The following is an 11,541-nucleotide window of genomic DNA, read 5'->3' as shown; positions in this document are numbered from 1 at the left end:
AATATAATTATATCACGGGCCAAATTTGGCCCGCGGGCCAGAGTTTGACATGTGTGGTTTAGATCTTTGAATTAAACGCTCATACTGATGTTTGTAAAGTATTATAACATCATTTCAACTTAGCTAATGCTGCTTTCTTATCTTCTGTTACCTTCTTCTGAAATTCCTTTTCCAACTCAGTAATTTGCTTCTCCAAAGCTAAACTTTCTGCCAAATACTGCTTTTTTACTTTCATAGAATAACTAATAATTTGACCACGTAGGTATGCTTTTAAAGTATCCCACATAACAAAATTACTACTAACTGAATTAGCGTTTTCAGCCAAAAATAAAGCAATCTGTTCCTTAACAAAAGTAATAAACTCTGGTTTCTTCAATAACATTACATTAAATCTCCACCTATAAGTTGATTGCATCACTTCCGAACCAACACAAGATATAAGCAACATAGAATGATCAGATATAATCCTACTCTTATATTTAGCCTGCACAACTCTAGCCTGTAAAATGTGCTGAAATCAAAAACAAATCTCTTCAAGAAAATGAATCATGTCTGGATGAATAGAAATAAAAATCCTTTTCTGTCAGATTTATTCTCCTCCAAATTTCAACTAAATTCAAATATTTTATCAACAACCCCATTTGTACCGCCATCTTGGATTTCCTTATACTTTTCAGAGATCTATCCAATATTAGATCCAAAACACAATTAAAATCCCCTCCAATCAAAATATTTTAATTAGCCTGATTTAATGTTAGAAAAGCCTCAGATATAAATCGATCATCATCCACATTAGGTGCATAAACATTCAATAATGACCACGATTCTGCAAATATTTTACAGTTCACCATCAAAACCCTACCACCAGTTTCCATAAATAATTCCAACTCAAATGATATTTTCTTATGAATCAAAATCGCTAACCCTGTGCCTTAGAATTAAAAGAAGAAGCAACCACATATCCACCCAATCTCTCTTCAATTTTAAATGTTCTTTTTCCATCAAAAGTGTTTCTTGTAAAAAAGCATTATCAACTCTCATTTTTTAAATATTAGCCAATACACGTTTATGCTTAATCGAATTATTCAATCCCTGTTCATTAAAAGTTGCAAAATTCAAATTAGACATTTCTTTACCTTAAAAATATATAAACTTCACACTAGTACAAAATATTGCTCCCCATGCAAAAAAATCCTTCTAAATAAAATACAAAACCCCCCTTATGTATAAAAACCCACAATAAACTTAAAAAAAATTATTTCACCCCTTAAACTACAATAGTGTAGTAACTCCCCAAAAATCTGGGTATGGTAAAACCCACTAGTGGCAAATGACTATCAAAAGCTTCAGTGCCATCCATCCTCCTCCCCCACCGAGTCAAACTATTCCAAAGTTATTAATCAAACATAATCAACTCAATGATTCCAATCCCAATGACTGTTCTGGATCTTCAATATCAAGAAGACTGTGTCAGTTCGACCTTCTTTCCATTCTTCCCATTCCCATTCCGTTTATCAAATACCCTCCTTTAAGGTGATGATAACAGTGATTGCCTGCCTCCTCGTAAATATGGCAACGAATTAGCAAAGATTAATGCATCATGCTCATTCTCAAAGAATTGAGACTGAAAATTTCCATAAAAAACTTTCAATATAGCAGGATAATGAAAGGCAAATTTATAACCCTTTCTCCACAATACATTTTTAGCTTAATTAAACTTTCTATGCCTCTTAATAATTTCTTGACTCAAATTAGCATAAAAAAACACTCTATTGCCCTGGTTTTGGAGGGGAATTATGAAGCGTGTAAACATATTATAAAATTAAGATGGTCTGATAAAATTAAATATTTTGGAGTAATTGTGAATGCGAATTATCAGTCTTTATATAAATTATGTACCTTTATTGAAAAAGATCAAAATGGATTTAATTAAATAGAAAGATCTTCCATTAACATTAATAGGTTGAGTAAATTATATTAAAATGAATATTTTTTCCCCATATTTTCAGTCAATTCCATGTTTATTTCCAAAGGGTTTTTTTTTCAAGATTTGAAAAGGACGGAGAGGAAATTTTTATGGAAGGGAAAATTAGCTCGAGTAGCTTTACAGAAGGTGACGTGGAAGTATGCATTAGGTGGACTTCAGCTGCCTGATTTTCAAAATTATTATGAGGCTGCACAGTTAAAGTTTGTTAGTAGAATTATGGATATTAATCAGCCTCCTAGTTGGGCTAAGGTGGAATTAGTTTGTATTTCTGAATTTGATGTTCATCAATTTATATACAAGTGGAATTTGCATTTATTGCAGGGATATGATATGCATTTTAAAGCATTTACTAAAGATGGGTTAATAGAAATTATGTTATAGGTACGAAGGGTAAATTATCAATTCAAAATCAGCTTATTTCTTTTTCAATGTTTAACAGGTGTTAAAAGATGTGGCATTCTCAGGGTACAAAAGTGATCCAGGATTGTTTTGAAGAGGGACATTTCCTTTCTTTTAATCGATTGAGGGAGAAATTTGGAATATCAGTAAATTCTTTATTTGTGTATTATCAACTTAGAGCTTTGAGAAGGGATAATTATGGAAAGGATATGAAATTACCTGAGTTAACAAAGTTTAAATCTTTGATTTCCTCTATTCCAAGGAGGGGCTTTATTTCAGACATGTATCAGTTGTTACAAGAGACAATAGACAAATCAAATTTGGAGAAATTTAGAAATAAATGGGAAAATGATTTAACTTATGTTATACCTCAGGAGGACTGGAGGTTATGTGTCATGAAAGGGTAACTAAATTGATTAATGTACGGTATGGTTTGATTAATTATAATTTTTTGCATCAGCTATATTTGACACCTGAGAAACTGAAAAAATATGGATTTAGTAATTTGGATTTGTGTTTTAGATGTGGGTTAAATACTGGAACTTTTTTTCATGCAGTTTGATCTTGTGATAGGGTACAACCATTTTGGGGGAAAATTGGGTAATTTTGGAGAAATTATTTAAAATTAAATTACCATTAGACCCAGAGATTTTTTTGTTGGGTTACATGGTTTCTTTGACTGGTTTGGGGTTGGATAAGTTTCAGATCGTTTTTGTTCATTTAGTGTTATCAGTGGCACAGAAATGTGCAGCAATTACTTGGAAGGATAATGTAGAGATCAATATAGCTCATTGGCATAATGAATTGAGATCTTGTATTTATATGGAAAAAAATAACAATTTACATGATAATTATTCTTTTTTTGTTAAAATGTGGTTGCCTTACTTGGAATATATGGGTTTAGAAATATCTTAAAATGATGTATATGCTTTATGTTTTTTTTTGGCTCCCCTTGCGGAGTCTGGTCGAGGTGGGGGGAGGGAGGGGTGTTTGATGATTTTTTTAATTGTGTACATTTTTTTGCATGGTTTTATGTTGTTTTTAAAAAGTTTTAAATAAAGTTTTTTTTTAAATAAGTCTTCCAGCCCATCGATCCTGCTCCGCCATTCAATGAGATCATGGCTGATCTGATGATAGGCTCATCTCCAGCTACCTTCCTATGGCAAACCACTGATGAGCTATGATTGGCTACTGCCAGCTGGACACACCTCCCGAGACCGATCTTACCCATAGCCCTTTGCATGCTCCCCATTCCACCTTGCCTCGATCAGTCAATGAGGTTGATGGCTGTTCCAGTCTAAAGTTAATAAAAGCCTAAAAGTGTCACAACTCCAGTCTTATATAATTATTGATGGTACATCAATTTTATTAACTATTTTTTTAATCATGGAACAGTACCTGAAACTTGAGAATCTCAACATTGACCTTCAGTCACCTGACACCTCGAACACGTCCGAGCTCTGACTCTGCTGTTTTGAAGACTTCCTGGTGGCGGCTGCCGACATCATCATCACAGATGTTAACCAACTGAGATTACTCAGTATCATAAGAAGGTAAATGAGGTCTACGCCAGGGCACCCCTTGGCCACCAGAAAGCAGCGACCCAGTGAGTCAAGCATCGAGTACCTATGGGCTCTCCGGAACCTATGCAGAATGTGCAACTGTAACGGCCACCCAGAGTGCTGAGGACCTCATCTGGGATGCTTACTTGGCCAGTATCCACTCTGGGCACTTAAGACAGATACTCCTGGAACAAAAAGTACTTGTCCAGCTGACAGAGATGCTGGAAGTGGCCCTTCAAGATTCAGATGAGTACTCAGCTGCCACTTGGTCGCCACAGGGATGGGGAACCATCTTGCGCTGTGAACAACTGGTCATCCACACCACCACACTCCTCTAGTGACCTGACTTCAGCCGCCATTGTGGGCAATCTCCCCAATTGCTATTCCTGCGGGCAGGGTAAAGCACCTGAGGAACGCTGCCCAGCCAAGGAGGTGGCATGCACTAGGTGCAGGGAAAAGGAACATATTGCCAAAGTTTGCCCGTCCAAAACATCTGCAAAACCTAGCATGATCAGTGCCATCTCTTCTACAAACCAGCAATGTCATGTGTGAGTCACGGGTCTGCCATTTTGGACCCTGCTGCAAAGACCATCTTCCCGTGCATACTATAACCATGAGGGAACAGCATGCATGGCCATCTTGGGGTTGAGGTCAGCCATTTCAGGATTGTGGGCACCCATCAGACTCAGACAATGTCTATATTGGCTTTCATCAACTTGAACCAAGAGGCACCACATGAATTTTCCAGGTCCATGATGAAAAAAGCATAGCCAACTAAACACAAGATATCACTTGGATCCAAATCACACATGGCAGCCAATCGTGGGTCCTGCGTTGGAGGCATAGTTTATAAACACTTCAGACTACTTATCATGCCACAACTCTGTGCCCCCATGCTAGTGGGGCTGGATTTCCAGTGCCAACTTCAGTTCACGAACAATTCACAGATGGCCTTCCATGTGCATCCTGGGGCCTCTTGACTCTCAAGGTTGACGTCACCCCTGTTTGCCAATCTCACCCCCCAACTGCAAACCTGTGACCACCAGGAGTAGACAGTACTGTGCGGCAAGACAAGGCATTCATTAAGTCGGAGGTTCAGCACTTGTTGGGCAAGGGCCCCATCGATGCCAGCAGTAGTCCTTGGAGGGCCCAGGTGGTTGAGGTAAAGAAAGGGGAAAATAATAGAATGGTCATAGACTACAGCTGAGCCGTCGACCAGAGTACACGCAGCTCAATGCTTAGCCCCTTCCCCACATATCCGATATGGTCAACCAGATTGCACAATATTGGGTATTCTCCACAATTGACCTGAAGATGGCGTATCACCAGCTCCCAGAGGACTGCCCATATACTGCATTCAAGGCAGATGGCCATTTATACCATTTCCTTTGGGTCCCTTTCAGCATCTCAAATGGAGTCTCCGTTTTCCATCAGGACAAGGACCACTAATAATCTGCAGGTCATTTTCCCCAATACCTAGATAATGTAACCATTTGCAGCAAGATCACAATGCAAATCTCCGTAAGTTACTCCAGGCAGCAAAATGCCAAATCTTACTTATAATGTGGACAAATGTATGTTTTGGACAGCACAACTATCCATCCTTGGCTGTGTGGTTGAGAACAGCATTATTGGCCCTGACCCTGCCTGCATGCATCCGTTGTTGGAGTTAACCCCTCCCAAATACCCTTAAAGCACTCATATTATGCTCGATGGGTCCCAAACTATGTGAGCAAGATTCATTCATTGGTCAAAACTATGTGGGCAAGATTCATTCATTCCCCTGCCATCAGAGGCCAAAACTACATTTGACCGCATCAAAGATGGCATCACTAAGGCAAGGCCATCGTGGAGGCAGTACGCCACTGGAGGCATCACCTCATGGGAAAATTATTCACTCTCCTCATGGATCAGGGAGCAGCCGCATTCATGTTTAATAATAAGTGAAAGGGAAAAATCAAGAACGATAAGATCCTCAGGTGGAGAATTCCTTTACAACTATGGCATCCTCCACTGGCCTGGCAAAATTAACAAGCCCCCAGACACTCTATCCCATGGAATCTGTGGCAGTGTTCAAATGGACAGTCTGTAAACTCTCCAGAATAATCTTTGTCACCCCGGAGTAACCAGGTTTTTCCATCTTATCAAAGCTTGGAATCTACCGTACTCTGTGGAGGAAGTCTGGATAATGACTAAATACTGCCAGGTCTGCACCAAATACAAACCATAATTCTACCAACCGAACAAGGCATGCCTGATCAAAGCTATTCACCCCTTCGGGTGCTTAAGCTTTGATTTCAAGGGGCCCTTCCCTTCCTCCAATTGGAATGCCTACTTCCTTACAATCATCGACAAATACTCCAGTTTCCCTTTTGCCACCCATGTCTGGACACGGCCACAGTTATCAAGGCCCTCTGCAATATCTTCACACTCTTTGGGTAACCAGGCTTTATCCACAGTGACCGGGGTCATCATTCATGAACGACGAGCTGCAGCAATACCTGCTGGCCAGGGGCATCACCACGTGCAGGACCACCAGCTAAAATCCTAGAGGAAAGTGGCAAGTGGAAAGAGAGAACATCACGGTCTGGAAAACCATCCTCCTGGCATTAAGGTCGTAGGGCCTCCCCATCTTCCAATGGCAAGAAGTCCTCCTAGACACACACCACTATGTCCAATCTCCAACAACATGACCCATGAACGGATGTTTACTTTCCTGAGGAACTCTGTGTCAAGGACTATGCTGACCACCTGGCTTACCTCCCCAGGGCAGGTCTGCTTTGGAAGCATGCCAGCCAATCTAAGACTAATCCATTGGTGGAAAAGGTCCACCTCCTCCATGCCAACCCAGGTATGTCTACATTGTCTTCACTAACAGGCGCGAAGACGTGGTCTCAATCCAGGATCTGGCACCGTCGGGGGCCTCCCCGACCACCAAACACTTCCCCCCACCTTAGGGGTCCCTGGGCCTGCAGTCGACCACTCTCCACCCCTGACCTCTGTTGTCACCAATGATGCACCTGCACCATACTCGTTTTTCCCCCCTCCAACCTCAACAGGCCAACCCCACAAGCTGCTCAGGATGCTGCAGCAGCACCCCAACCATTATGGTGTCATTCGCTGCAGCAAAGGAAGACCCCTGCAAAATGTATATGTGTATATTTGTTTCATCATTTTTCTCTCACCCTGCAGGACTCTCCTTAAGAAGGAGGGAGTGAAGGTGGTAAACCACTGTTGTGATTGGCTGCTGCTGGCTGGACATGCCTCCCAAGACCAATCCTACACATCATGTTCCCCATTCCACTCTGCCTCAATCAGTCAATGAGGTTGACAGCTGTTCCAGTCTATAGTTAATAAAAGCCTGTCAGTTTCACAACTCCAGGGCATCACTGATGGTGCATCACTACCTTTTCCCCATATCCCTCAATTCCTCTACGATGTAAAAATTTATCCAATCTTGTTGAATAAGTTTACTGGTTCCATGGGCAGAGAAATAAGAAGAAATTTATTTACTGATCATTTTTCTTCCTTCCATATTTTTTTTCTTCCTCTTTCTGGCATATTTTGAGTTAATTTCACTTCAACTGTTTTGTTGCATTTTATGTAACTGGAAGTTAAGTCTTTCATTGCATCTGGGAGAGTGGAGAGGGGGGCATAATTCTTTCCTTACTGCTGGATGATAGCCATATGTCAACTTTTAATTTATAAAGTCCAACACCAATTCTTTTAACATAGCATTTCCTCCTGAGAAACCATTCATTCAAGTCAATATGTGAAGGTTATTCTTTATACTGCATCCGAAACTCCTCCCAACCTATCACATCCTTCTTCCATTCTATGGTTCTCTAACATTGTCATATGACAATACATCTCACCTGATCACTGCTTCAATTTGTTTCAATGGATGTTTACAGGGATTTCCATCTAACTGCTTGTAAATAAGACAGAAAATTTAAGCAGCAAAGCTGACAATATCACCTGTCAGTTTACTGAGATCTTTCAGATGAATGGAAAGCGATGGCATCAGAGAAATGGCACAGATAACATTTTGCCAGCTCCAGTTCCATTTCCAAACATGCAATCAGTTTCCATTGGAAATTTCATTTCCATACTGCGCCCCACATACTGCCTACATCAGTGGCAGGAATCTCCCAGGGGCCAACCATATGATCTGCAGTGATAGGGATTTCCAAGTGGCTAACCATTTCAATTCTGTGCCCCACTCTCATGCTGAAACATCTGTTCATGGCCTCATGTACTGTCAAACCAAGGAGTAACACCTAATTCTCCATCTGGGCACTCATTTACATAATTTGTAGGAGACCTCTCCTCTGCTCTTCCCCATCCCTCTTTTCCTCCAGCACCCCATCCCGTTCCCTTACCTTCACAGATCCATCACCCCTCCTTCCTGTTTGCTGTAGTGCCCTCCCTACCTATTCCACCTTGTACCTTTTGACTGTGGGCCAGTGCCCCTCCACCCCACCATTTTATTCTGGAACCTGCCTACATTTTGCTCATACCTTGACGGCCTCAAGCCTGAAACATTGCTATATAAAGTACATACTGTTTGACCTGTTGAGTGTCTCATGTTTTTTTATTTCACTGTGTCTGCAGACTTTCAGGTTTTGTTGGAAGTTTACTAGTGACCAACTTATATATTTTTTTTAAATCAGCATTTCAGGTCAGACAGGAGGCTGAATAAATGATTAAGGGAGGAGAGGTGAGGGGAAGGAGCTAATTGGGTTGACTAATTGGCATCTACTGAAGGAATGTGGCTACCTGGAACTCTTCAGCACACACTGGCAAGGAGACTAGTCACTGAAACCCGCTGGGTTCAATTTCCCATGCCCTTTACACTCATCAAGTGACTGTAAAAATTATTATACCACTGTACAACTCATGAAATGAATGTGTGTGAAATTGTGGTAGGCATTGTATCTTCAAATTCAGAACTGCAACATTATGCTTTTGAAACATTTTGGTTTGAACACATTATCAAGACTAAGAAAGAACCAGTGAAAGTGGGGAGGTGGTGGGCAGAGGTGATGAGGTATAGGGCAAGTGCAGGAGGTGGGGAGGCAGGTACAGAGAGAAAAGTTAGAAGGAAAGTACAGATAGGTTTAAAGCTGTTTAAGAATGTGATGGGTTGTCCCTAAAGTTTACATTTGGTCTCACCCAGACAATGGATGAGACCAAGGACAAACCCTAGCAATTTGTTTTAATTGTCCACCTTCTCAGTTTTTGGAAGGAACAATGCTTTATAGAGTAAACCCCATCGTTCCTCATTCAATATCACACCTGCCTGAACTATATGGTACACTATATTTTTTTACATTTAAAATGATATACAGCGCGATAATAGGTCCTTTCAGCCCACGAGCCTGTGCCACCCAATCAACCTACAAACCCCATATATTCTGAAGGGTGAGAAGAAACCCACGCAGACACTGGGTGATCATACAGGTGTCGGATTTGAACCAGGGTCACTGGCACTGTAATAGTGTTGCGCAAACCGCTACTCTAACCGTGCCGCCCAATACTTTTTCTTACAAATGAGAACAGAACTTTTCAGCAAGTGAACCATTTTACAGCCATCTCAATGGTATTAGCATCAAGAGCTATAATACATTGACTATAGAATCAACTGGATTCGGGGAACTTTTCAAAGACCAGAGCCAAATAGGCTTGAACTTGATTAGGTGTGCAAGCTTTAAATCATTCTCATCCCTTTAACCTCGTTCCATTATGAACAAGGAATGTGGAGTGAGATGATCTGGTTTAGTTGTTTATCTTGAGAAAGGTATGTGTGAGTTCTGCCAGCAACACAACTCGTGTCGAGATTTCCAAGAATCAAGCACCAAAAGTTTATTTTTAATTTCACTGTCTGAATAATGGCTGAAACAAAGTGAAATTCAGGAGGATAATTAACTCAATCCTTCATTAAACAACTCATTCGGTTCTCAATGGGCTGGGAATTCATGGCACAGCCACATGTACAAATGCTGCAAGTGCAAGGGTCACAAACAACGTCAACATCAAAACCCATTCTGAAATGGGATTGGAATTTCTCTCTCGTTATACATGTTCCATCGAGCTGGGGGAAGATTTTCAACCAGTGTTAATGATAATGTTCAAACAGCTTGGTCAAATTGCAGCAATGAGACAAATGGGAATTTATATTACTTGCATTAAGTTGCAACTCATCCAGAATTTTTAATTTAAAAAAAATGATTTAAGCACACAATAGAATCCGAAACAAGCATTTAAACTCATGCTGTCAAATTACACCAAAATTAATCCACATTTAGGAGGGTGGAAAGAAACTGGAACACCTGGGAGAAACCCACACAGACATGAGGAGAACATACAAACTCCCTCCAGACGGCACCCGATTCAAAATTGGGTTGCTGGCACGGTAATAGCATCATGCTAACTGTTCTGTTAATAGGTTTGTGCACCCAGTGCACAATTTCCAATGGAAATAAGGCAAGGGCATCAGAGAGCCAAAGCAGATAAAGAGTTTGGGGAGAAAGGGTCATGGAGAAATGTGAAAATACAGTTGCGACTTTCCCACAGTAAAAAAATCGGCATGTGAAGGAAGAGGTGAAGAGATTGATCGATTAGATCACAGAAGGGCAAACCCTCCCTCACAAAACTGAAATATCTTATGGATTATATATTTACTTCAAAACGTTGAAGCAAAGATGACTGAATACCACATTGCCATGGGCTGCATAAAAGATTTTCAGGAATTAAGAGTGGCCTTGCACAATCCATTGTTTCTTTTCGAGAGAGAGAAACATGAAAGTCTGCAGATGGTGTGATTGTAGTAAAAAACACAGAAATGCTGGAGGAACTCAGCAGGTCTCACAGTGTCGAGAGAAAGGTCAAGATATAGAACCAACATTTTTGGACTGAGCCCTTCTTCAAGAACCTTGAAGTCCTTCAGCCTTGAAGAAGAGCTCAGGCCTGAAAAATGTCAGTTATACAGCTTGACCTCCTGTGGACACTGTGAGACCTGCTGGGTTCCCCAAACATTTCTGTGTTTTTACTGTTTCTTTTATATTCTAGTCAATGAAATTGGTTATTGAAAAGGATGAACGTCAAATTTATTTGCTACTCCCAGTTCTGTCAAGAAGTTTACCACCTGGTTATCAACAACTGGCAAAATTCAGAGCAATTTTTGGCTGAGAGGATGGTACTTTCATCAGATGCAAGTTTACACCCACCAAATCAGGAGAAGCTTAATAAAAATTAAGGTTCTTTTCCTAAAACATTCAATGGCTGCCAATATTGATGTAGGAAATGTTAACAGCAGAGGTTCCCTAAAATGTATAAATAAATGCAATTTCAGTTATACTTAGAATTTTGGCAAATATCAGTTGGTTAAATTTATTAGTGGAGCTAGAGATCACATCAGTTAAAGAAAAGTTGTGAAGAGTGAACTGCAGACTTAAATGTGGCCTGATTATGCAAGTCTTTGTTGGGAATGCACAAGGTAAAAGTCTTAAACAACCAGACTGTCATTCGTATTTGAGTCAGGGAGACAGCTTGCAAACACGAAGAAAGTGTCTGCAGCCAGCAGGAGGTAAC

The sequence above is a fragment of the Narcine bancroftii genome, chromosome 1 (genome assembly GCF_036971445.1).
Source record: "Narcine bancroftii isolate sNarBan1 chromosome 1, sNarBan1.hap1, whole genome shotgun sequence".
NCBI classification, from domain to species: domain Eukaryota; kingdom Metazoa; phylum Chordata; class Chondrichthyes; order Torpediniformes; family Narcinidae; genus Narcine; species Narcine bancroftii.
This window is presented reverse-complemented; position numbering follows the sequence as displayed.